The sequence below is a fragment of the Cryptomeria japonica genome, chromosome 7, assembly GCF_030272615.1.
Source record: "Cryptomeria japonica chromosome 7, Sugi_1.0, whole genome shotgun sequence".
Taxonomy (NCBI): domain Eukaryota; kingdom Viridiplantae; phylum Streptophyta; class Pinopsida; order Cupressales; family Cupressaceae; genus Cryptomeria; species Cryptomeria japonica.
This window is the reverse complement of record NC_081411.1, coordinates 195,359,961-195,385,444: the sequence shown is the minus strand read 5'-3', so window position 1 is coordinate 195,385,444 and position 25,484 is coordinate 195,359,961. Positions and strand designations below refer to the sequence as shown.

General features: G+C 35.1%; 1 long non-coding RNA gene across 6 annotated transcripts in view; it reads left to right on the top strand.

Moving 5' to 3' along the window:
- The first annotated feature begins 5,616 nt into the window (after positions 1 to 5,616).
- Positions 5,617 to 25,484, top strand: part of LOC131056345 (uncharacterized) — a 53,428-nt gene continuing 33,560 nt past the window's right edge. The window contains exons 1-8 of one of the 6 annotated variants that reach the window (XR_009108611.2): positions 5,617 to 7,076; positions 7,221 to 7,491; positions 7,585 to 7,680; positions 7,808 to 7,879; positions 8,465 to 8,536; positions 8,672 to 8,743; positions 8,945 to 9,005; positions 11,187 to 11,337. This is a non-coding gene — a long non-coding RNA (uncharacterized LOC131056345). The other 5 variants (XR_009108608.2, XR_009108609.2, XR_009108613.2 and 2 more) reach the window with 5 other exon arrangements.

Below are 25,484 nucleotides of genomic sequence, written 5' to 3'. Positions count from 1 at the left end.
AAAATGTACCCTACCAAATATATCCCCAAAGAGGCCCAATGTTTAGAAAAACAACTTTGAGTTAAAGCAAGGGGCTTGTTATTCAGCTAGATGTGCCACCACAAAGATTTGTCCACCACTGAGAATGTGGGGGGGGGGCGCTCCAACAACACCTCTGGAGTACAAAAAATCCCTCACTTGAGTCCATGCCTTCCATAGAGAAGAAAAAATAGGAGAGCCAAAAGTTTTAATGTTAAAATCCCCATAAGCAAGTCACAAAGATTCAGATATTTCCAATTCTTACCTTTCTTCACCTGAGACCTCATAATATTATTTTTGATTAGGACTTTCCAGGGCTCATTGCCATGAGTGGCTTTGAAAATCCATTTTGATACTAAGGAAAACCCATGATCCCTTAAGTTCCGAAGGCCCAAGATGCCTAACTTCATAGGCATACAACACCATTCCCAATTCACACAATGTCTTGTCCTGGTCCCCTTGCCATTAGACTAGAGAAACTCCCTCATAATCATATCCAATTTGTTAACCTGATAATTTGCAAACAACCAGGTGGAGGAATAATAAATTGCATGAGAAGCCAATACTTTTTGTACCACTTGTACTCTATCAGCCAATGAGAGAAGGTGTGTTTGCCATTTGAGTTGTTTCTTTTCCACCTTCAAGTATATCCACTCCCACATATCCTTAGTAGATGGGGAAACAAAAAAGGGAATCCCCAGATATCTAACAATATGTGAGGGCCCAACCCAACCCCATCCCTTACTTGGGATCCAATATGGAGGAGATTCTGACCATCCTAAAACTATAGACTTAGAGGTGCCAATTTTATCCTAGAGGCCATACAAAATTACTACAACCTATCCATGACATTATCAAAATTCCCTTCTGCAATTTCCAAGAAAAGGGTAGTATCAACAACAAATTGGGCATTAATCAATTCCTCCTGATCAGGAAGCTTTATCCCCTTTATTGGAGGTCCAAGATCAGAAGCTCTAAGAATATAAAACAAAGCATCAATTGCAATCACAAATAGGGAAGGAGCAATTGGGCAACCATGCCTTATAGATCTCTTGAGCACAATTGGATCTGATACCTCACCATTAACATCTATCACCGTGGACAAATATTGGAAGAGAATATCAATCCACCTACAAAATTATGGGGGGAAGCCAAATGGCTGAAGCATATTTACTACAAATGGCCATTCAATTCTATCATAGGCCTTTCCAAAATCTAATAAGACCATAGCAACCTCCTGCTCATCCTCCTTGGCCCAATAAAGAGCCTCCCAATTGGTTATAAGGTTTTCTAGAATATACCTACCTTTAATGAATCCAGTTTGAGTAACAAATATAATCTTATCCAGTATCACGACAATCCTTCGAGCAAGGGTCTTGGTTATGATTTTGTAGGAAAGATTGAGTAGGGTAATTGACCTCCAATTTTTTACCTAGGTTTTATCTCCACTTTTTGGAATGATCTTAATTACCCCCTTGTTAATATTCTCTCTAAGGGACCCCTATTGGAAAACATCATTATATAAATCTAGCAATTTAACACTAATCCACTTAATGTTTTTTTTATAGAATTATGTAGGAAGCCCATCCAACCTAGGTTGTGCCCAGGTGCTTTCCCATTAGCAAGTGATCTAATGGTATCTTCGATTTCAGTGAGAGAGATTTCTTATTCAAGACTTTTAGCATCTTCTCTAGATAATTTTCTAGGGATCATTTCAACACACTTCCTTAATATCTCATTATTTCTATCATCATGCTCTGATGTAAACAACTTCCTATAAAAGTCACAAAATGTTCTTTTGATCTCATTCACATCCTTAGATAGCCCACCATCAGTCTGCAATTCTTCAATCATCTCTCTTTTGTTTAGCCTTTATCAAATTAAAAAAATAGTTAGTGCCTTTATCACCTTCTTTCAGCCAAGTCATCCTGGCTCTAATCCTTTGACCTTGGAATTTGTAATTTTGGATTTTCCTTAGTTCCATTTTGGTACTACATAGTTCCCCTTCGAGATCTTTGTATTCTACACCTGCCTTTCCAAGACATTTAATTTAGTCTGAAGCTCTGTTTTAGCCTTGTTTCCATCATTCGCCTATTTTTCACCAATCAACTAGAACATTTTCCTCCATAGATTAGTTTAGGAGTTCCACTGCTCTCTTGGTTTTTGTCCTTATTACAAAATTTGGATAAGCAAGTGGCCATTCTTATAGAATCATGAGTATCATTATCCTTAAGAAGAGAGGTATTAAGTTTAAACAAGTTTTTGTTTCTAGTCTTGTCACTATCAAGCAAATCCACATCAACTTTGATGAAGGCATAAATAGGAGAATGATTATAAATGGTGACTAGAGTAACCCCAATAGACATACCTCCCTCATCTTTTTCAAAAGAGAATAGTGAAGAATCCATATAAAACCTGTCAAGCCTACAATATATCCTCTATCTACCTGACTGATTATTACACAAGGTATACCAAATATCAGAGCAAGCATCCTTTCTCCTCTCCAAGGGATCCATCAAATTGAGTCTCCTCTTACACTTGGTCTAGAAAAAATATTCATTTCCTTTCCAAAAATTCTTTGTGCCACCATATTTATCCTCCCTATATTCCACCATGTTGCAGTCATCAACAATAATCCAGTGAGCCTTTGGAAGAGAAGAAGCTAGCCAGACCTATAGGGCTACTCTTTCCCTATAATCATTAGACACATATATATTACAAATACCAATACTTTTGTTCATGTACTTCATACTTACCCAATAGTCCCTGTGACATGGACAGAACCCAAAGGCCTCAATCTTGTCTGCCCATCTAGGACTAATGAGAATTGCAATACCACCTTTACCCCTCTGATGGCTTGAGATAAAACATGTAGCCCGATTCCACATAAACTTCATGATAGTAGAGACATGAAATCCAACTACCTTAATTTCTTGAAGGCATATAATATCTTTGTTAAACATCTTATTGCACTAGTCTCTGACAACATACCTCCTATAAGACATTTCCAATCCCCGTACATTCCAACTGGCCATGTTAATCATCTTATTATTTTACATGGGAGGGTTTTTTTATTCTTATATAGTCTGTTGAAATAATTGGGTAGGTCGGCTCCTTTCTTCTTATTATTATTCCCCGTAGAGTTGGATAGGGACTGTCTCTCCATAGTTTTTCTTTTCTTTTTCATACTCTGGCTCATAACCTCTTCAAACTGATCATTTCCACCTTCACCCATTTCAATTTCCGAATTAAAGGGCACAATTTGCTTATCAAAAGCATCACCCTCTAGATGAACAATGGAATTCATGGGCTTGTGTGAGGGGTCATTGTGCACCAAGGGCTTTTGTCTCAAATTCTTCAAGAATTATGCTCTATCATTAATGGTATCTAGGGAAAGTTGCTGTGCATCCTTCCTTTAAGGATTATGTTTATCAAGGGACTATTTTGATTGACAAACTTCTCGGGAGGGGGGGGGATCACACCCATATCCAAGAATAACTTCCAAATCATCTTCAAACAATGGGTTAGTAAGTGAAACTTTAAACTTAAAAAGAGTATCAATTTCCACTCCATTGTCCTTATTGCCATTGGAAATAACATTAGAAGCATCAACAAATTTATCAGTTTCTTTATCTCTATCAACCATTTCAACATTTTTATTCAAGTTTGCAATAGGGTCATCCCCCAAAGGAGCTTTTTGTGTTGTCATTACATTAAAGTTACCTTTTTAGACATTTCTTAAAGATGGGCATTCCTTTCTTGTATGACCGTTGAGTTTACAATGAAAACATGCATTAGATTTCCAAGCATACATATATCCTAGAAGAAATTGTCTCCCTCAATATTCAATGAAATCTTTTCAGGTATAACCACCTCAAGGTTGAAGGCAATTAGAATTCTTGCATTCAAATGGGTGAGGGTAACCCTCAAATCTTCAACCTGAAGCACATTGCCTATTGGCTTCAAAATTTGGGGCAAAAACGACCAAAATTCAGGAGGAACCCCTTTTACTTCTAGCCAATTAGGGGAAGATCTGGCAACTACCTTATCAAGGTCACCCTTTAGAGACTAGGGAAAAGCACAAAACAAGGACTGAACCATGTTCCAAAATCCTTTGTTGAGGACCCACTCTTGCATATTATGTGTTTTTAGTAGGACCACAAATAGACCTTTTTATATCATGCAACAAAATGTAACATAGACGATCCCTAATTTTTTTCCCCAAACATTGTTCATCCAATCATCAAATTTTTTTCGTGATGGCAAAGCATTGGAGTCCATGCAAACAAAGAAAATAGCCACATTTCTAAGTAGATTGCTTAGACCTAATAACTTTTACCATATCTTCATTCAGAGTTAAAGATAGGGTTTTCAGGCTAGGAAGATGAGACTTACCATTTCTTCCCCCTCTAGGGTTACCATTGTCGAGGATGCTTCCATCTTGCAGTCAATCTCTATAGGTCCCCACATTTCTTCTTGATTCATTTTCGTTATGTTCCATGATTCTACCATGGAAGGCAACAGATGAAGTGCAAATAGTAACAATATTTCCTGAAACAACTTCTTTGAAGGACGATTTATGAGACTCCTTACCAATATTAATTGCTTCTTTCTCCATTTTATCATTTCCTTCTTTACAAGTCCAGTCAATCTGTGCATCATTAATACTTCCCATTTCACCCCAGATGGAGTAAATGCAGTGGCAGGGTTCAAAGGGTTGAACCCTAGTGTAAGTGGTCAATAAGACACGGGCTCATATATGCAAAGTAGGGGACAGATGGGGCTAGGCCAAAACAAAACAATAGAGCAACGAAGAACAAGATAAAGAAAAAAAAACATCAATAAAAAACAAAAACAACCCCCAAGAGACCAAACTGACGTGGCACGAGGAAACACAGGAAAGCAAGGGAAACTAGTCATTATGCAAGTACATACTCTGAGGAAGATGAAGTGTCCATTCACCTCTTGTAGAGCATACCAACATTCTCTCTCCAAACAAAGCTTCCCACCTATATCATTTTTATATATTGTAAAAACATTTTCTATAATTTATAACTTCAAATTAATTTGTACTAATGTAATTAACTTATTAAGTTAATCACTTTCATATATTGTAAAAACATTTCCTATAATATATAGCTTCAAATTAATTTTCATTCATTCAATTTATATTTCCTATAGTGTCAAAACATTTCCTCTTATTTATAGCTTCAAATTAATTTCTAATTTATTTATATTTATATTTTAATATTTTGAAATCACTTCCTTTAATTATCACTAATAAACGGACGCGTCTATTTTGGTTTCAAAACGACAGTGGATTGACTAACACGTGTGTTAATCGCATGTTTTACACCGTCAATTTTGCAATAAACGGCTGCGATTGACTAACACGTTGCTATCACGCTGTACGAAATGTCGATTTTGAACCCAGAATAACCCCGGCCGTAAGACTTTTCACATTCTATGTGATTTCCTAACCTCCAATATACCATTCAAAATATTTTTTTAGGAAAACGGTCGAATAAAATATTCACATTAAAACAGTTACCGTTGGGAAGCTGTCAATTAACATTTATTCCCAATTTGTTTCGGAATGGAAGCTTGCGAACAGGGCGCGAGCATATGTCAAAACATAGAGGAGGGTAGAGAAACTTGGTGGAATGTTTTAGAAATCACTGCACTGGCGAACAATAAAGTAAAATGTAGAAGCATTCAGAGAGAAACAAAGAATATCGATTGCTAGCTACCTAGTTTTTGTGTTTTTTAAATTTTGGCGCAATTAGAATCTGAAATCCTCAAAAATGGAGGAGATAAGAAGACAGAATAATTGGGTAATTGGTGTGGCTTCCGCATTATGCGTTCATTGCTCTGATCTTTGCCTTAATTCTTTCTAAATCGATTGCCATCTTTTTCTTTCAGAGGCGACAATTTGCGAATTACCCGTTATTTGGGTCGCAGTTTCGTGGCGGAAGCTGTAGGAGAGGCTCAAATGTTGCCAGAGGTTGAATATTTAGAAGAGGAGCGAATGCTTCGAAAAACTGTGCGCGAAGAAACGTGTAGGAAATGAGGGCTTCGAACTTAAAACCCTAGAAAGCAAAGGTTTGGAAATTGAAACCCCAATAGACATGGATTGAGAGTTTCAAGCTCTGGAAAAGGGCGAGAAAATGAAGGTTCTGGAGGTTCAAACCCTAGAAAAAGAAGTAACACCCTGAGCAGCAAGGGTTTGGATGTTCAAACCCCTGGAAAAGACTGTAAAACTTCAAGTTCTGGAAGAGGGCGAGAAAATGAAGGTTCTTGGGGATCGAAGCCTAGAAAAAGAAGTTAACGCCCTGAGAAGCAAGGGTTTGGATGTTCAAACCCTTGTAAAAGATGCTAAAACTTCAAGGTCTGGAAGAGGGCGAGAAAATGAAGGTTCTGGAGGTTCAAACTCTAAGAAAAGAAGTTAAACTCAAACCCTTGGAAAAGACGGTAAAACTCTAAAAGGGAGGTCCAAACCCTAGAAAAAGAAGTTAAATCTTGAGAAGCAAGAGTTTGGATCTTCTAACGCTGGGAGAACATCATAAAAACTCTAATAAGGGAGGTCCAAACCCTAGAAACATAAGTTAAATCTTGGGAAGCAAGAGTTTAGATCTTCTAACCCCGGGAGAATATCATAGAACTTGTAAGGCAAGGGTTGGGGTTTAAACCCTTGAGAGTGAGGGCTTAGATGGGACACTCGGAACGGGAAGTAAAGCCGTAGCAAGTGAGGATTTGGGGGATGAATGTGGAACTCGGAGGCTGCATGATGAGAGCCATTTGTTGACAGGGTTTGGAGAGTATGGACTTGGTTTGGGGGATGAATATGAAACTGGGAGGCTTCATGATGAGAGTCCTTTATTGACAGGGTTTGGAGATCATGGAATTGGAAGGAAGCTTTTACTATGCTTGGTCAATCTGCAGAGAGTATTTCGAATGATGTGCAGTTGCAGTTTTATGGACTTTGTAAGTTCGGTACGGAGGGGCTATGTACCGTTTTCGCAGACTCCACCTCTTAAGATCACTGCCAGTGTTAAATGGTATTGCTCATTTACTTACTTTTGGTTTATGGCTGATCTGCAACTGTGGAGGTTGAATTTTGTTAATTTTTGACGGCTGATATTAAGAGGCACAACGCAGACCGCCATTTCTATGTGATTTGATTCCCTGTCATGCTTTTGCAGGGATTTATTGGTATTTGCGGGCCCTTAATTTATTTAAAATTTTTGTCTTTAAAATCATTTCCGATGGCATTCCCCTGATTTTTCTATGCCTGTTACAACTTATGTATTGTGTATTCCTTAACCAGTCAATTATGAAACTGGCAATATTTATTAGTTTTGGTGGCTGTGGACTGTGGACCGAAAAATTAGGGCCTCTACTGTGCACCGCCTTTTTATATGGTCTCTTCTTCCCAACTGAACACATAGGTGGAATTCAGAGACAAGAATGAAGGTACATGCCAATTTCATTGCATTTACATGAATTTCAGTTCGCTTATTTGGACTCATATTTTTAATCTCTAACCCTTTGCTTTTGCTTTGACAGCTGAAAACACTGAGAAGCTGAGGATAATTTAGTTTCTTTGATCGGGTCGTAACAGAGCACAATCTCCCTAGAAGATCTATATGGAAGAAATGTTGGGTAAATTAAACTTCCATATTACAGGAAGCTATAACTATTTGTTTGTGCTGAATAGGCTATATGATCTATTCTGGGTATGGACTATGGAGACAACAGAAGAAATTCATTCTGTTAATATTTGTTGCAGAACATATCCAAGCTTAAATCAAAATGGAACGCATCCACCAGAGCTAGTCGATCTGTCAGACCTTGCGGGACTGTAAGTGATCAATATTATATTTTCAGGATTTTATAGTCTGTGTTTAGGCCAGCTAAAGAAATGGTCAAATAAGTTTGATGGTAAGATTTTTATAAAAAATATTGATGGAAGTCACCACACTTTTACATAATCACAATAATATAGGAGTGGATTGAACAACTATTGTTTGTTCTGTTTTTCAGTTGTGTGGAAACTAACTTTTACCTTGAGTTCACAAATCCAAAATACTAGTTTAAGTTTGTAATTGTCAGGCAATCTTCCAGTTTATCATTTGTCTTATTACATAGATTTATCCACGTTTGTATTAGACTATTATTTGGGCTAATGCTTTTCTTTATAGATATCGATTGTTCTCTTTGACAGAGATTTCCAGACAATTATCTTAGCAGTTCAATATCTAAAGAATTTGGTTTCCTGCCTGTCTGGATAAATTTGTGCGTCCTCTAATTTTTTCAAGTGCTAGAGTACCATTGTGTTAACGTGTAACACTTATGGAAGAATGCTTTCCCGCATATCTCAATTCAATTAGATTAGGGTTGTTCTGTCATTTGTGTCTATGATTGAAATTCTTGATTGCCTGATCAGATCTATGTCAGGAAGTCTCTTGTCTGGCCCTAATCCAAAGGAACTTGGAAATCTTGCACGCTTGGTTGAATTGTAAAATCCTCCCTACATCACACTATTTTGGTTACATTTGAAAATGCTCTTAGAGGAATAATATAATTTCTATGTTGGTTTCATTTTCATAAATGTGTGAAACTTTTGAACCATAAAAATATTTTTGCTCTGCAGGAGGCCCTTATTCGAACAATTCTGATGGGACGCTCCTCCAAGAGATTGGGAAACTGACATTACTATGAATTTGTATGTATCTATAAAATTATCACAGGAGCTTATCACAGGAGCTTATCAATTCATATGAATAGTCTACTCACTTGTGTTTTAATAACACAAACCAAAATTGAGAGCTTATTTTTTATCTGTCAATTCATTTATGTTTGGTCCAAGGCTAATTAGTAATTTGAATTATATCTCTGACAATCTTTGTTACCCTTTCATATGCAGGTATTTATCTTTTAATTCCTTTGGAGAGAACATTTTTCAACCTACGGAATCAGATAGAATTGTAAGTATCCATGTTCCTTGATTTATATGTCATAATTGCAAATAAATTATAAGTTAAAATTGTTAATCACAGAAATGGTTTCAAGCACATAAATATAATTTTTCTTTTATAGTGGATACAGTTTTGCATCTAGCAATGGTTTTGCGGTCACCTTGTGCCTGACGTGGATGAGTTAGGAGTAATAAGTTAAGGAGTTAGTAGTTAGAGACCTATTTTGAATTTCATGTTTACATGTAAAGCTTGTATAAGTTTGTAGCAGCCTGTGAGGCAATTAGTAATTTGCATATAGTAGGCAATTAAGGAGTTTGCAATCATTTTGTTATTTGAATTAATAAGAATCTCTATTTTCTTCATGATATTTTTTGTTGTGTTAACTCTAGGTTGCACAGTTGGACAATTGTCCTTTGACCCTCTGTTCATGACTACATCAAGTTGTATTAGAGTGAGTTTCGAATCCTAGAGAATGAGAAGCATTTTGAAAGATACTAGGGTGAATAGATCGTTGACTTGAGGCAACTTGCAAGTGTTTCTCAATAGAGCATTGAGCATCGATTGTGAGACAATTGCTACCTTATAGCTAGATTGTCAACTTGAGGTAGTTGCACCGGATTTGAAGGAAAGATGCAACCAAAGGAAATGCTTGATATGGCAAATGTTGCTGGTAAAAGATAGGTAGAGAGGCCTAACACTAGGCACGTGGAGAGGTCTAAAACCTAGACTTTTGGATAAGAGTGATGGTGATGAACCATAAACTCACTATTAGAATGAGGAAACCTTAGAAGAGTAGTCCGACCAAATCAAAATGCTGAAAGCCATATCCAAAATTAGTAAGAGGCTTGGAAATTAAATTTTTTCTAATTATGCCGGTATTTTGAGTCTTGAAGAATTGATTAATTGTATAAGTGATATGGAAGAATATTTTGAGTATGAGGAAATTGATGATCTAGATAGGGTTGGATATGCTAAAACTAAGAGGAAGGGTCATATTTCTATTTGGTAGAGAGAAGTCCAATTATATAGAAATAGAAGAGGAAAATTGTAGGGACTCAAATCAAGACGCTTAGTTGTAATTTGGCTGTCCTTTCCTTGGATTACCCAAGAGGAAGAGGATGTAGAGCATCATTGGGTAAGATGTCCTCAGCTTGTTCTAATTTGTAATTTTAAGTCGAGTGCACATCTTTTGATGCAACTTAAGTGAACTTAAGTTATTTTAAGTTGCACACGTCTTTTTAGGCAATTTTTAAGTGATGCCTAGCCAAGGGACTTAAGTTGTCCCCTCTTTTATGTACTTAAGTGACCTAATTAAAACATGTGACAAAAGCCAAGGTGGGCCCCAACTTCAAGAGTTCTTATTGGTGCACATTTTAGGGTTTTATTTTGGAGCCTTGGATTAAGAAGTGGATTATCAAGGGTGGAGATTGATTCATCTTTTTAGAAGTTGTTATAAAATACCCTAAGGGCTCATTTTGAGAGCATTATGTGATGAATTATTTTGAGTGCTTGACGAGGTAAAACCTTGAGTATCCCTGTTTTTGGTGTGACACATGGGCTCACCCTAGACAAAAGAGTGTTTCAGCGGAATAACCTCATGTTTGTGAAGCCCTAGCTCACTATCATTCAGAGCTGCAAGTATATATATCAGGTTAGAGGCTATAAAACAGATGAAGATAACAACGAACAAGTTTTAGATTGGTGATCATATTCAGTCAATTTTACCCATTTATGATCACTTTGTGGAATGACTGTCAAGGAGTAGTTGGGCAGATTGTTTTGCAATCATTTTGGAAGCCTAGCGCTGCCATCTCTGGACGTCTAAGGTTTGGTAAAACCCAAAAATAATTCTGAGGTATTTTTGTGAGTAGATTTGTTTATTTATTTGTCTCTATCTCAGGAAAAATTAAAGAGAAATCAGTCAAATGCTTTTCTGAAAATTCTGGGTAGTCATAAGGGTTTATGTTGTAATTTTTGGAACCCAGCATTAATAAGAACTCTCTATCTTTTAGTTTTAAATCAGTTCTCAGATCTGATCAGAATTTTGGGTTATGAAAATATTTTTATGCAAATAATTTTTTAGATATTTTGTGCCCTAGTTTGCAAAATTTTTTGTCATTTTTCTATTACTTGATATTATGCAAGATTTTTGGATTAAACTATGTGAGAACTTTTGCATCGATGTTTCAGGTCACACTGTGCGAACCATCATCAGGATGAGTAGAACAACTGAGAGAGAAATTATAGATTGTAGACAAAGACTAAATAAAAAGACCAGAGGAGAGGGGAGGTGAAAGAGGCTACACAATTCAAGGAGAGGAAAGAAAAGACCAAAAAATTATATGTATGCACATATACATACATATATGTATGTATGTGTATGTACCTATAATTATAGATAATAATAAATAATAATTAAAATAAAAAAAATAATAATAAAAATAATAAAAGAAATAATAATAATGTGTGTGAATAAATATATATACATAAGAAAAAATATGTTAGTGAATATGTGTGTCTTATATATATATATGTATGTATTGGTGAAGGATGGTACTATGAGGATGTGCATAAATTATTGTGCACTTAATAAGACCATCAAGTACAAGTATTCTCTTCGGCGTATTGATGAGTTGTTAGATGAGCTACATGGAGCGGTCTACTTTTCCAAAATAGATCTTCGATCAGGATACCATCAAATCCGAGTTCGAGAGTCGGATGTGCACAAAACAACTTTCATATGCCACTATGGACATTTTGAGTATTTGGTAATGTCCTTTGGATTATCAAATGCTCTAGCTACTTTCCAATCTTGTATGAACCATGTGTTCAACAAGCATTTGCGGAAGTTCGTGTTGGTCTACTTTGATGACATTCTAGTTTATGGCAAAATGTGGGAGGAGCATCTTTCGCATTTTGATGAGGTATTGAGCATTTTGGTAGCTAATTCCCTTTTTGCAAAAGCCTCTAAGTGTGAGTTTGGTATGATTGAGCTATTGTATCTTGGATGTCATTGGGAATGGTGAAGGCACATAGGGAGAATATTCAAGCTATACTTGATTGGCCACCACCGAAGAACGTGTCACAATATAGAGGCTTCATTGGTCCATGCACATATTATAGATGGTTTGTGAAGTGCTTCTCTTCATTAACCGCTCCTTTGACAAGTTTGACCAAGAAGGATGTTTTTCTTTGGACAAACGAGTGTCGAGGGATCATGGATCATCTTAAGAAGGTAACGAGTACTTGTCCCATTTTGGCTTTGTTGGATTTCTCAAAACCTTTTGTGCTTGAATGTGATGCATCCAGAATTGGCATTGGGGCTGTTCTAATGCAAGACAAGCATCCCATTGCTTATGAAAGATGAAAGTTGAATGAAGTGGAAAGGAGGTTTTCTACATATGATAAGGAGATGTTGGCGATCATGCACACACTTGAAAGTTTCTCCAGTATCTTGTGGGCAGCAGATTCACAGTGAGGAATGATCGTAACGGCCTCAAGGATTTCATGGAACAAAAATGATTGAACGAAAGACAAAAGTGCTAGGTAAGTAAGTTGCAAGGGTATTATTTTGATATTGAATTTGTTAAAGGGAAAAATAATGTTGTTGCTGATGCATTATCTAGAAATCCTACATTTTGTTCACTTTCAAAAATTTCAGCCATTTGGAAGGATCACATATTAGCAAAATATGTTGAAAATCAGCATGCTTGTGACATTTTAGATGGTAAAATAGATGATGAAAGGTATAAGGTGTTGCAAGACATCATCTATTACAAGGAACAAATCTATCTAGTACTTGAAAGTGAATTTAAATATAAAATTCTTGCTGCTGTTCATAACAATCAGCTGGTTGGTCTCCGTGGTTATTTGAAGACATACAAATGCATTCGTGAAAGATTCTCATGGAAGGGAATTAAAGATGATGTTCTTAAACATGTGAGAGAATGTCTTGAATGCCAAAGAAATAATGTTGAAACATCTTTTCTAGTAGGGATGCTATAACCACTTCCAATTTCGAATAAAAAATGGGAGCAAATATCATGGATTTTAGTACTGGGCTGCCAAAGGTGAACGGTAAGGATTGTATTGTTGTTGTAGTGGATAGACTTACAAAGTATGCTCATTTTATGCTTATGCCTTTCAAAATTTCTAGCTTGTTTTTTGAGCAAGTTTTCATACTACATGGAGTGCTAAAGAGGATTGTAGGTGATAGAGACCGCATATTCATCAGCACTTTTTGGCAAGAATTGATGAAGCTAGTTGGAACGAAACTTGATCATAGGACTAGTTATCATCCTCAAACAAAGATGGTCAAGTCGAAATTGTAAATAAGTGGCTTGAAGGCTATTTGAGGAATTATGTTTCGGGTCGGCAAAAAGCATGGGTAAGATGGTTACATTTGGTAGAATTTTGTTACAATACTACATATCACATGAGCATTAGCATGACTCCTTTTAAAGCTTTGTATGGGTATGGAGCTTTTACATTTGTTGATTTGATTTTTTTTCAGATTCTAGAGCCCCTAAAGCTCTTGAGTGGGCTAAAGAAAATCAAGATATCCTCAAAGCACTCAAGGAGAATATTCAGATTGCACATGAGTAGCAAAAGAAATATGCTGATCGACACTGAGTTGAGAGGTCTTTTGAGGTGGGAGACTTGGTATTTGTGCCTCTTCAGCCTTATAGACAATCTTCATTGAAGATGAGTGGGGCAGAAAAGCATAAACGAATTGGTGAAGTGGCTTATGAGTTGGAGTTGCAATCTACCAACAAGATTCATAATGTACTCCATGTATCATGCCTGAAGAAGGCACTTGGACAACATGTCATACCTTTTACAAAATTGCCTCCCATGGATGAAGGTCATTTTGCTATTTGGTGGAGAGAAGTCCAATTGTGTAGAAATAGAAGAGGAAAATTGTAATATCTGCTACTCAAATCCAGACGCTTACCTGTAATTTGGTTGCCCTTTACCTGGATTACCCAAGAGGAAGAGGATGTAGAACATCATTAGGTAAGATGTCCTTGGCTTGTTCTAATTTCTAATTTTAAGTTGAGTGCGCATCTTTTGATGCAACTTAAGTTATTTTAAGTTGAGTGTGCATCTTTTGATTCAACTTAAGTTATTTTAAGTTGGGCGCGTCTTTTTAGGCAATTTTAAGTGATGCTTAGCCAAGGGACTTAATTTGTCCCCTCTTTTATGTATTGAAGTGACTTAATTAAAACATATGACAAAAGTCAAGGTGGGCTCCAACTTCAAGAGTTCTTATTGGTGCACATTTTAGGTTTTTATTTTGGAGCCTTGGATTCAGAGGTGGATTATCAAGGGTGGAGATTGATTCATCTTTTTTGAAGTTATAAAACACCCCAAGGGCTCATTTTGAGAGCATTATGTGATGAATTATTCTGATTATTGCTACAACAACTTGGCTTGATGAATTAAAACCTTGAGTTTCCTTGTTTTCAGTGTGACACACAAGCTTACCCTAGGCAAAATAGAGTGTTTCGATAGAGTTACCTCAAGTTTGTGAAGCCCTAGCTCACTATCATTTAGAGTTGCAAGTATAGATCAGGTTGGAGGCCAAAATAGGAGAAGATAATAGCAAACAAGCCTTAGATTGGTGGTCATCTTCAATTGTTTTTACCCATTTATGATCACTTTGTGGGACAACTGTCAAGGAGCAGTTTGGCGGACTATTTTGCAGTCATTTTGGAAACCTAGCGTTGCCATCTGTGGACGTCTAGGGTTTGGTAAAACCTATAAATAATTTTGAGGTATTCTTGTGAGTAGATCTGATTATTTATTTGTCTCCATCTTAGGAAAAATTAAAGAAAAATCAATCAAACCCATAATGGATTGGATGGATCCAAGATAATCATAAGATATTGGTAAGTGAGCAATGTTTGATGAAATTTCATATAGTACCATACAATGTTGAGGTGTTGTGTGATATTATGTCAATGGATGAATGTCATATGTTGTTAGGATGATCATGCCAGTATGATAGGAGAGCAATTCATAATGGAAGGAGGAATACTTACGCTGTGACCTTAAAGGAAATAACATATCCTAATTCGCTTGGATGAAAAACGTTAGAGTGAAATATGTTTTAATGCTATAATATGTTTTGTGGATGGAAGATTTTTTTTTGGATGGATTGAGACATGAACATGTGCTTTACATTAATCCCAAACAAGTGTGGCAACTAAGAAGATCTACATGGAATTTATCTTCTAAACTTTGTCATGAATTTGAGCCCCTTTCCCATATGAACATCTAGATGTCCTTCAATTTTCAGCCACAATCCATAAGCAAAGGGAGTAACAATAATCTAATGCTTCTAAGAATCACTTTGCATTAGATGCCTGCGAAAGAGACATACTTCTTAAGGCTTGGATCAAATGTGAATCTTTATGGCAAGGTTCAATGCCATTTTTCAAATTGAATATGAAGATTATCTAAATTTTGACATGCTTGATATAAAATCAACAACATTACAAGGTCAAGCCTACCAATTATCATACCTGAACAATTTTGTAGGCCATTGGTTATAATTCCTTCTACCGTGGGTTGGCAACTTGTCTTAGTGTTTACAATGTAGTCAATGTTTAACCATATTAAAATGTACTTAGAAGAGTAGATAGACTTGGATACATGCAAAACCCTCCGTAAATAGACAACCTTTATTGCTCAATAAATTGATTAATGTTTAATATAGGGTCATTGCAATTATGATGGACTTTATTAAAAAAGGGTTAGGCAATTAATGTCCCGTGCAAAAAAGACACCAAATAAGACCATCTTGGGAGTTTGCGTTTTATCCGAAAATTACTAAATCACTACAATATGAACTTTGATTCATTAGTAAAACATTCCAATTTGTCCCTTTGATTTAAGCCTTGCATGTTTCATTTATTGTTTCCCCAAAGGATAACTATAAAGCATATTGCAATCTAATACATTTCAATGGAGTGTTATTGAAATAAACATAATGTAATTCGAGTTGCTGGGTTGTTTGGGATTTACCATGTTAAACATGGATTGAACTTGAACCATTTAACTATGGTATATTAGTTAACAAAGATCACAATATTGAGCAAGGTCTTCATGTAAAAAAATGAGAATCTCAAAATATATCCATAATTGAAACTCACAATACTTGTAAGAAACCCAACTGGTACCATTGATCAAGAACACATTGTCATTGCAAAATATTAATAATACATAGATATATCTGTATAATTAATATAACCTTAGCTTATTACATAGCTATTACATAAGTCCATAATTAAATTATCTAAACAAATCAAGTACAATTTGTTAAAAATAATGTATGGAAGAAGCTAACACAATTCGATAAATCCTTCAGGTCATTATGGCCTTCAACTCATGAAATTGATACCCTCCAGAGTCTTTGGTTCATCATGCAACTTATTCAACTTCATTGTTGAGGCATTTTCTACAAAAATGGGAGTCATTATAATTTGTTACAAAACCTTTACAATTCTTGACACACATTTCAGTATCAAAATAGTTTTTGACCATGATTTTGCTTGTCAAAGACACAAGTATGTGTGTAATTGAGCAATGGATTCCTTGAAAGGCTTAGAAACTTGCAAGCAATGCAATTGTTAGGCATGAAGTCAAATTCTGCATCCTTAATAAGAGTTAAAAAGATTGTGGAAGATAGTCTAAAAAATGAAGAAGTAGAGAATTGTCGTAAAACCCCAATTTGAAGGAGAATAGAGGATACAAAATGCTTTGGCCTCCTTTCACTTGAGAGTGTTATCCAACAACCTCCACGACTTGACCTCCTTTCCCCCAACCTCCTCCAGATTTTAGAAATAAATCTACGTGTTGAGTAATGTTTTGCAATTCATAAATGAGGAAAAATAGAAGGTTTTTTTAGATTAGCTAACAACACATACTTCGATATTTGTTAATAACAATTACATTAAATGTCATATGTTGAGCCTATGAAAAGATTGACTCACATTTCCATTAGTTTTGCAACTACCCCATGCTTCATTTTGTATGGATGGAGTTAATTTAGTATGCTAGGCACTATTAATATGTCAACTATGCAACCTAATCTCATTTTTGAGAAATACTGACAAAATTAAAATGCTAAAAGTAAATATTTTGTGGCATTCAATTTTTTTAAATAATTTGTAGCCTTCAATTTTTTAAACAATTATTTTCTTTATTCAAACCTAATTGTTTGAATTTATGTAACTTTGAGGCAATTCCTACAATAATGAGCCTACATTTTGGCTAACATATGACATTGAAATAAACATTTTCAACTAAATCTTCAGTTTTGACACACCTAAACCAGGAATTTGAAGATGACATGAACTAGTGATTTGTGGGATTTTGTCTGTAGATTCTAAATATGTATTTTTTAAAAATGGAAATAAATCTTGTATTTTTTATGTAACTTTTAATTTGTTTTTTAATAGTAAATAATATTATTTAAAATTGACGTTTTTTGTTGAAACACATAACTTTTTGATTATAGAGAATAAAATTCTATTTTATTTTAAATATAGATTTGTATGACTAATATCTAGTGGTTGCATTTTGTTTCACAATGTTTATATATATATACACACACAAATTTAGATATAGGCATATGTTGAAATGCATTTGTTCTTACACTTGATATTATTGTATCTCAAAGTGATGATCTTTCTTTCATATATTATGATGGTCTTACGTCTATGAAGTCGTTCCTTTTTTAGACCACATATCCCTTCTTTCATGACATGATTTGATGTCATGCACGATGAAATATCTTTGTATATCTCATGTTTGGTTGGCTCATATTTTGTGTGGCAATGTTATATTGATCCTATGATTATACCCGTTAGCTATTCAAATGTCGATGATTATAATATCCAACTACACCATTTTAATTGCTAGTTATGAACATTTAAATGATGATATAAATTATTTGATTCTAGCAAATTTTGAATAAACTGAAGGATAGAGCATTAAAATGGCTTTATTCTTTTTGTTTGCTTTACATTTTCTTGTCACAATTTTCTTTCCTATAATTTTTATCATTGTTCATATACATTTCCAACATGGACTTAGATAAATAAATAATCTTTGGATCCAAAATCATCTTCTATTAATGTGTCTTATGCCTAGATCTTATAACTATCTTCTATTGAAACCCTTATTCAAACAATTATAATCTCATGGGACATCTCATCGAAGATTAGGAAGAAGAGCTTGAAATTTAATCTAACACCACATCCTACCAAATTTCTTATTTAACTCGCCTCACATCGTAATTAACATCTAAAAAAGAGAGTATGGTATTATTCAATTAACATAAAGCATTCAAGCTAAAATGCACATATAAGAACTAGTATAAACATTACCTCGTTATAGAAACATAATACAAAAACTCTTATAGAACTAAGTTGGTTTCAACATCATTCTAAAATACACATATAAGAACTAGTATAAACATTACCTCATTATAGAAACATAATACAAAAACTCTTATAGAACTAAGTTGGTTTCAACATCATTTCACAATTAGTTACTTTAATCAAATACATTAGGCACAATGAACATTTAAGTATACGATGATTCAATATGGCACAACATGTATTAAAGGGAATAATGACATGGTTCAACAAGGGCCTTCTAACCTTGAAATATCTAGATTTGGTCATTCTTAAGTAGTGATGTAATGGTGTTGTATGCAATTGAAAACCATCATGGTAATATTAAATTTCATAAACAATAAATGTATGCAAAATTTTAAAGGAAGGAAAAGAACCTATAGATGAATATGTTTCTAGAACATCACTGGAATTTATTGTTAAAGTTTTCTAATGTTTCCATTAGACTTGTCTTCATATATAGTAGAAAATTACTCTAAAAATGGGATTTGTACAATCTCCTTTTTTGTGAAACTTATTGATTTGTGCATTTATAGTAAATTTAAATAATCAAATTTATTTTCAAGTTTCCCTCTTGATTTTTACATTTTTTTTCTTTTGTTATTTACCTAAAATATACATTTTAAAATTAGGGTTTTTGATTATACTTGTAGTTCACCATATATATCTTTGAACTCCTAACCTCCTACCCAAGTATACTTTAATCAAGAAAGTTTATTATATAATGAATCCTTTTAAGTAATTATCACAACGGTTAATATTCATGTGTATTATATTTTATATTTTTAAATGTATGGAATCTACACATCAAATATTTCATAATGTGGATCATCCATTCATCCTTGATATTCTAAAAGCATTATACGATTATAGACTTGAATATGATCATGTAATTGTATGGAGGTTTTCTTCTACCGCATGTCCAAGTGTCTTATATTTTCCTTCCAACATGGAATTGATTATTATATACATAGATTGCATGTTATCTATTTAATTTAAATAATTTTTAATTTAATGACGAAGTCACTTTAAACTAACATTACCTGGTGGCGGATGGCCCTCGCTCGACTCTTTCTCAGCATCACCTGCTGGCGACCTTGCCCTAGTGGGCGATGTGGATGCCTCTTGTCCCTCTGCCTCTACCGTTGGTGGTTTGCAAGGCACTGGTCTCCCTCCTCCTATGGTTGTTGACGGTGGCTCCCTTTCACCTTCACTTTCACCCACGCCCTCTGTGCAGGGGTTTCGGATTGGGTCCCCCATGGTTGGTGCTGACCCAACTTTGGATTTTGAGGCCCTTGTTGTTGCTGCGGGTGATGCTCGGGGTGAAGATGCTTTGCCTAAGTCCTTTGTTGGAAGGCGTAGCTTTGCCCGTGTGACTAAATCTGCTGCCCAACCTTCTAAGGGTGTTCGTCCTCTCCCTTGTGCCAAGACCTCTCCTGCTGTGGTCTGTGGCCGAGAGGTTATGGAGAATGTTGACTTCTACCAATGTAGCGCCCCGATCTGCAGATTTAATGGGTTTTGGCTTTCCCTCCCAAACCTGCATCGCTGGGTGAGTGATTCTTGGAAGCCCCTTGTTTCTTATGGCATTGAACTTTTCCCTTGTGCTAAGGGGTTTTTTGTTGCCTCCTTTACCTTTACTTTTGAGCGTGATTTGATTTTGGGAAACCTTTGGACTTGGGGGGATCACTCCCTCTCTATCAAGCCCTGGACTCCTTCCTTCAACCCCCTTACGGAATCCCTCTTTGTTCGTCCGGTTTGGGTCTGCTTGCCCAATCTCCCCCTCCATTTTTGGGAACATTCTTGTTTTGAGGCCATCGATAACTCCATTGGCAGCTTCTTGAAGGTTGACAATGCCATGTTCTCCATGGGTCATTCTACATTTGCTCGCCTTTTAATTGATGTTGATTTATCTCTGGGCCTCCCTAGGGATGTGGTTCTTATGGTTGGAGATAGGCCTTGGACCCAATCGCTAGATTATGAGGGCCTCCCTTTTCGTTGTCGAAGGTGCTTCTCAACGGGCCACCTTGCTTCTGACTATTCTTTGTCTTGTCGCAAGGGTGCTGCTACTTGGTGGAAAGATGCTACGGAAGACCACTTGATGATTAATGCTTCAGATTCTGTTTCGGTTAATTCATCAGGATGAGATGCCCCTTACTGTTGATGAAGGCTTGGTTGATATTACTGTTGTGGCGGATCTTTCCCCCCTTGGCTCTTGCACCTGTTGCTCCTACTCCTCACCTTCACTTTGCTCCTGGTGTTGGTTCTCTTGCTGTTGCTCCGCTGCAACAACTTGTTGCCGCTTTGCATCAGCAGTCTGGCAGCGACCTTGCAGGGACTTCCCCGCTTGATTCTTCTTTGAAAGTCCCTAATGATAGTGTTGCATGGACGGTTGTTTGTTGTAGGAGGAAAGGAAAATCTAACCCCCTTTCCCAAGCCCCCCCTGGTCAAGTTTTGGGTTTTTCTGCCCCCTCTTGATTTGGGTTGGGTTGTTGATGGTTTTACAGGCCAGTTTTGCTTGTCCGACTTTGTTCTTTTGGGATTTGCTCCCCTCTTGGTCTTTTTAATTTCGTTCGCCTTTGGCTTTGTAAATTGCCAAATGCCCTCCTTAATTCTGCTTTTTTTGTAATAAAAAACGTGCACCTATATTTTATGCTACAAAATATATAGATAGGAGTTAAATCTTACATATGTTAAATTTGTTTTTTTAACCAATTTTAAAACTTTATAGTGATTTTGGCTCCTATTTATGGAAAAATGGAATTTGAGCTATATACATGTTCAAGAGCTTATAGATAATGATTTTAAATTAATTAAAATACATTAATTTTATTTTGAACCTGAAAATTAGAATTTTATATGTATACAGCCATGTGTCCCTTATATATATATATATATATATATATATATATATCAAAATACAACAATTGAAATACAAGTTGAGTCTAATTTAGATAATGAAGCAGAGGAGGTTGAAGAACACATAGTTGATGTTAAGGAGGAAGCTCAAACGCAAACAATGGATGCTAGAGAGGAAGTCCATCGATATTTTGATGTTGGCAAGTGGTTAGTATTCCTTCTAGTATGGATATGCATATGAATTTTATTAAAGAAGTGAAAAAAAAATTCTTATAGAAATATAGATCATTTATTTGAAATGAATATAGAGATTGAAATTTTATGTTGAACCTAGTCTAATTATTAAAAGGTCATTGAATAGAATTTCAAAGGAAATATTTGTGGCTTATTATGAAAATCGTGACACAATTCGTCAATTCCAACTATTATCAAATATTCTTCTTAGTAACAATCTAAAAGAGGCATTACAATTGTTTGGTGTGGATTTCACAAAAAAAAGAAGAAAAAACATCTAAAAAAGATATTGTTGAAAATATTAGGAAAAGGTTTGTATTTCACTGGAAAATAATCTCGATCAGTCAATAAGAACATTTTAAAAAGAGTGATGTTGATATATATTGCAAATTCACAAATCCATATAAAATGACTAATTTGTTCATTTTCAATTGAAATCGGCTTAAGTACTAACAAGATATGTGAAAATGAGAGATTTTGGATGATAGTACTACAAAAGAGAATTGGGCAATGATGTGTGTATCTTTGCATTTTAACAAGATTAAAAATGGTGTTAGAAAATTGATCTCAAGTTTTTGGCATAGTCTTTTTTGTCTTTCATCAAATAGAAGAGATGTTATCAAACATAGAATTGAGCTCGTTGCCCTACTTTTTAAACTTTTAAATTTTAAAACTTTGGTACTAAAACTAATGTCTGGCCTATCTAGGAGTTTTGAAGAGGCAATCTAGCTCAATTTTAGTCTCAGGTACAATGATTTAAAAAGCCTCATGTGCCACTCATTTAAGCCCCACAATGATCTCTCATAATGATTTAAATGCAAAAACAATTAAATTTCAAAAATCGTAAAACATCAAGCCAAACCTTCTTATGAGCATGTTCTTGTTACCATTTTCAGCAATGTGGCAAAGTTTCGTGAAAACCCACTTCATTGTTTGTGAGATTTTAATGCTTCAATTTTTGTCACCCTCTATCTAGAAAATGTCAAAATATGGTTCTTGAGTTTGTGTCATGAGAAAAGACTTTTGGGTTGTGGTCATTCAATCCTCACAAGTCCATGCTTAAATTTTCAAGGTCAGACCCTATTAATCAAAAGTTATGATAGTTTGAAAAGTTAAACTTTTAAACCTCACCTATGCTCCAATGTTCTGAAGTTCTAATTTTTGCGTTTGGAAGTTAAAATTTCTAACTTTCAGCTTTGATGTTTCAAAATTTGAACTTTTGAACCTCCCAATGGTTTAAAATACTCCAGTACTCAAAAATTCTATTTTCTAACCTCATGTCTACTTGGTCGCTCCAAAATCTTAACTTCAAAACCTTTTTTGTTTGGTTGGTCTCAAAACCTTGGATCAATGAAGCACTCTGGAACATATCCTAACTTTGTAAGCTTTATTTAATGAATCATAAGAACATTGAAAACACTTAAGAACTTTAAAGCAAATGCCATTGGGAGATATGAAGCTTGAAATTTATAATCAATGCAATGTCAAAAGCATCGAATCAACATATTTCCACCAAGGTTAATTTTGTCAATATTTTAGTTGTAACTACAAAAGTGGACTTGTTTACAAAATGTAGAAGTATAGAAAAGGCTTATGACTTGTAATGAATGATGTTCAAAGCTCTCAAATTGAGTATGAGCAATCATTAAAGTATAAATGATTCCTATTAGATGTTGCTACTGCAAATGCTAGGATAGACATGTATGTGAAAGGTGAACACAAATTGGGTTGATCCCACAATAGATGGTGACACTTTTTAGCCAACTTTGATATTAAAACAAACATTTTGGAAAAAAATTTAACATTCAAACACCTATTACTGCTAAACCATAAGGAAACTATAGATGATGTAAATTAGTGATTTGTGACATTTTGTATGTAGATTCTAAATATATTTTTTGATTTTTTTTTTGGAATCAATTTGTATCTATTTTTCTCTCTCCCTCGAAAACTAGTTTTTAATATTAAACATGTTATGCTCGCCAAAATACCCTAGAGAAAATAACTAAACTAGCCAACAAAGAGAGAAATTTGTTTTTTAAAGAACATCTATTGATGCAACATAGTAAACTAACATAAGTTCAAATCATAGATCAAGTTCACAAGAATGCATAAAACATCATGAAGATAACCATAACCTCTTGCATTGCAAGTAGAAAAAACATTATAGCAATTAACATCTCAATGCATACCTATACTCATTCATCCATTCATCTATTCATTCATTCCCTAGGGTACTTTAACGTCATTACTTACTAGCAATAACACATAACACGTCAATATAATAATACCATTAGTATTTGTTATAACAATTACATTACTATATCTCATCATGAGAATCATAAATTTTCAAACACTTATCCTATCATATTCCCCTTAACTCTCTTAGTTCATTTGAAAACACCAATTCCAAGTGTTCCTAATTCCCCATTTCTCATTAACCATCTAACTCATTATGAATCCAAATAGCACTATCAACATATAAGCAATTATAATATTTTTTTTCCTTCATTAGTTTAATCATACATCCCATCAAAATAATGTATACTCAAACATAAACGAGTCTACACAACAAATGCTAGCTACTTTCCAAATGAGATTACTTATAACAAGATTATCTAATAGCACCATTTCTACTTATAAGGACACACATAGCTAACCATTGCAAATCTTATTCCATATAGATCTCTATCTCTTCTCTACCTAATGAACATTCTTACAACATGTATAATACATTAAATACAACATCTTATTCCATTACAAGATCATAACCTTGAGTACCTCATCATCACTTCCTATCACAAAAGAATACATGGTACAAGTGCATAATCTCTTTAATATTTTCAATGTCATCATGATTCAATATACTATCTCTATACATAGAAATTAGCTCCACATAAGGAAGAATCATAGAGTTCATTTAAACTTACAACTACTCATTCTTTTTGATACTCTAAGGATAACTAACATTAAGGATAACATCTTTCGATTAAAGTATACATGATCGTTAACACATCCACTACCATCCGCATGATATATACAAGATAATCTAATCGTATCACTTAATCATTTAATTCTTTTCTAATCTAGAATTACATACACATTGAATATCCATTTACAACAAACACATCCAATACATCTTATTCTGAAATCAACCTGCTACAAGTCCTAATACATATGTTCACAAGATACTAATTTCATAGTCTTCTTTAATATTACATCTTTCTTGAGATACAAGGCACATGATATCAATTCCAATTATATAGGATATTCTCCAAGATTCATTGACATGATGAGATAATATAAATCCATGCACGCAAGCATCCAATGAAGAACATCCCAATGGAAGAAGGCATCAAATCACTCGACCATGTGGAACCAAGTAGGAACCACCCCCTGTGCTAGGAGATGACAGGGGGTTCCAACTCACACTCAAGACTTACGTTGACACCTAACAACCAAGGGACTCAACATGACAACTACAATAACAACAACCATAACATTGAATTACATCACATCACAAGACTAATCATAAATCAATAAACTTCTAGAGGCATAATCAACAACGAAGGCATAAGGATAATGGACACATGTAGGGAAGAGTATCGTTACATTCTATCCTCACAAAGAAGGGGCCATGCCACACCTTGATAGACATGAGGAACCATCTCCATCTTGGAGCCAATTAAGGGAGATCGGTTTACCGCTCCAACGGTCTTACACGCTCATCCTGAGTCATCATTCAAGGGCTATGATGGGGCACAAAACAACATGTTCATTATCTTGATTAAGTGAATTTCCAATTACCCAAAGTCACTAAACAAATATTATGGTTCTCACTTGCAATTAATCATAAACTCTTCATGTGGTCCCATGACATGTGTAGACCCCAAACATCCTCTCAAGGAACCTCTTGGAAGCCTATTGCTCTCGACACCGGTCCTACACATGCAAGAGAACACTCCCTATTCAT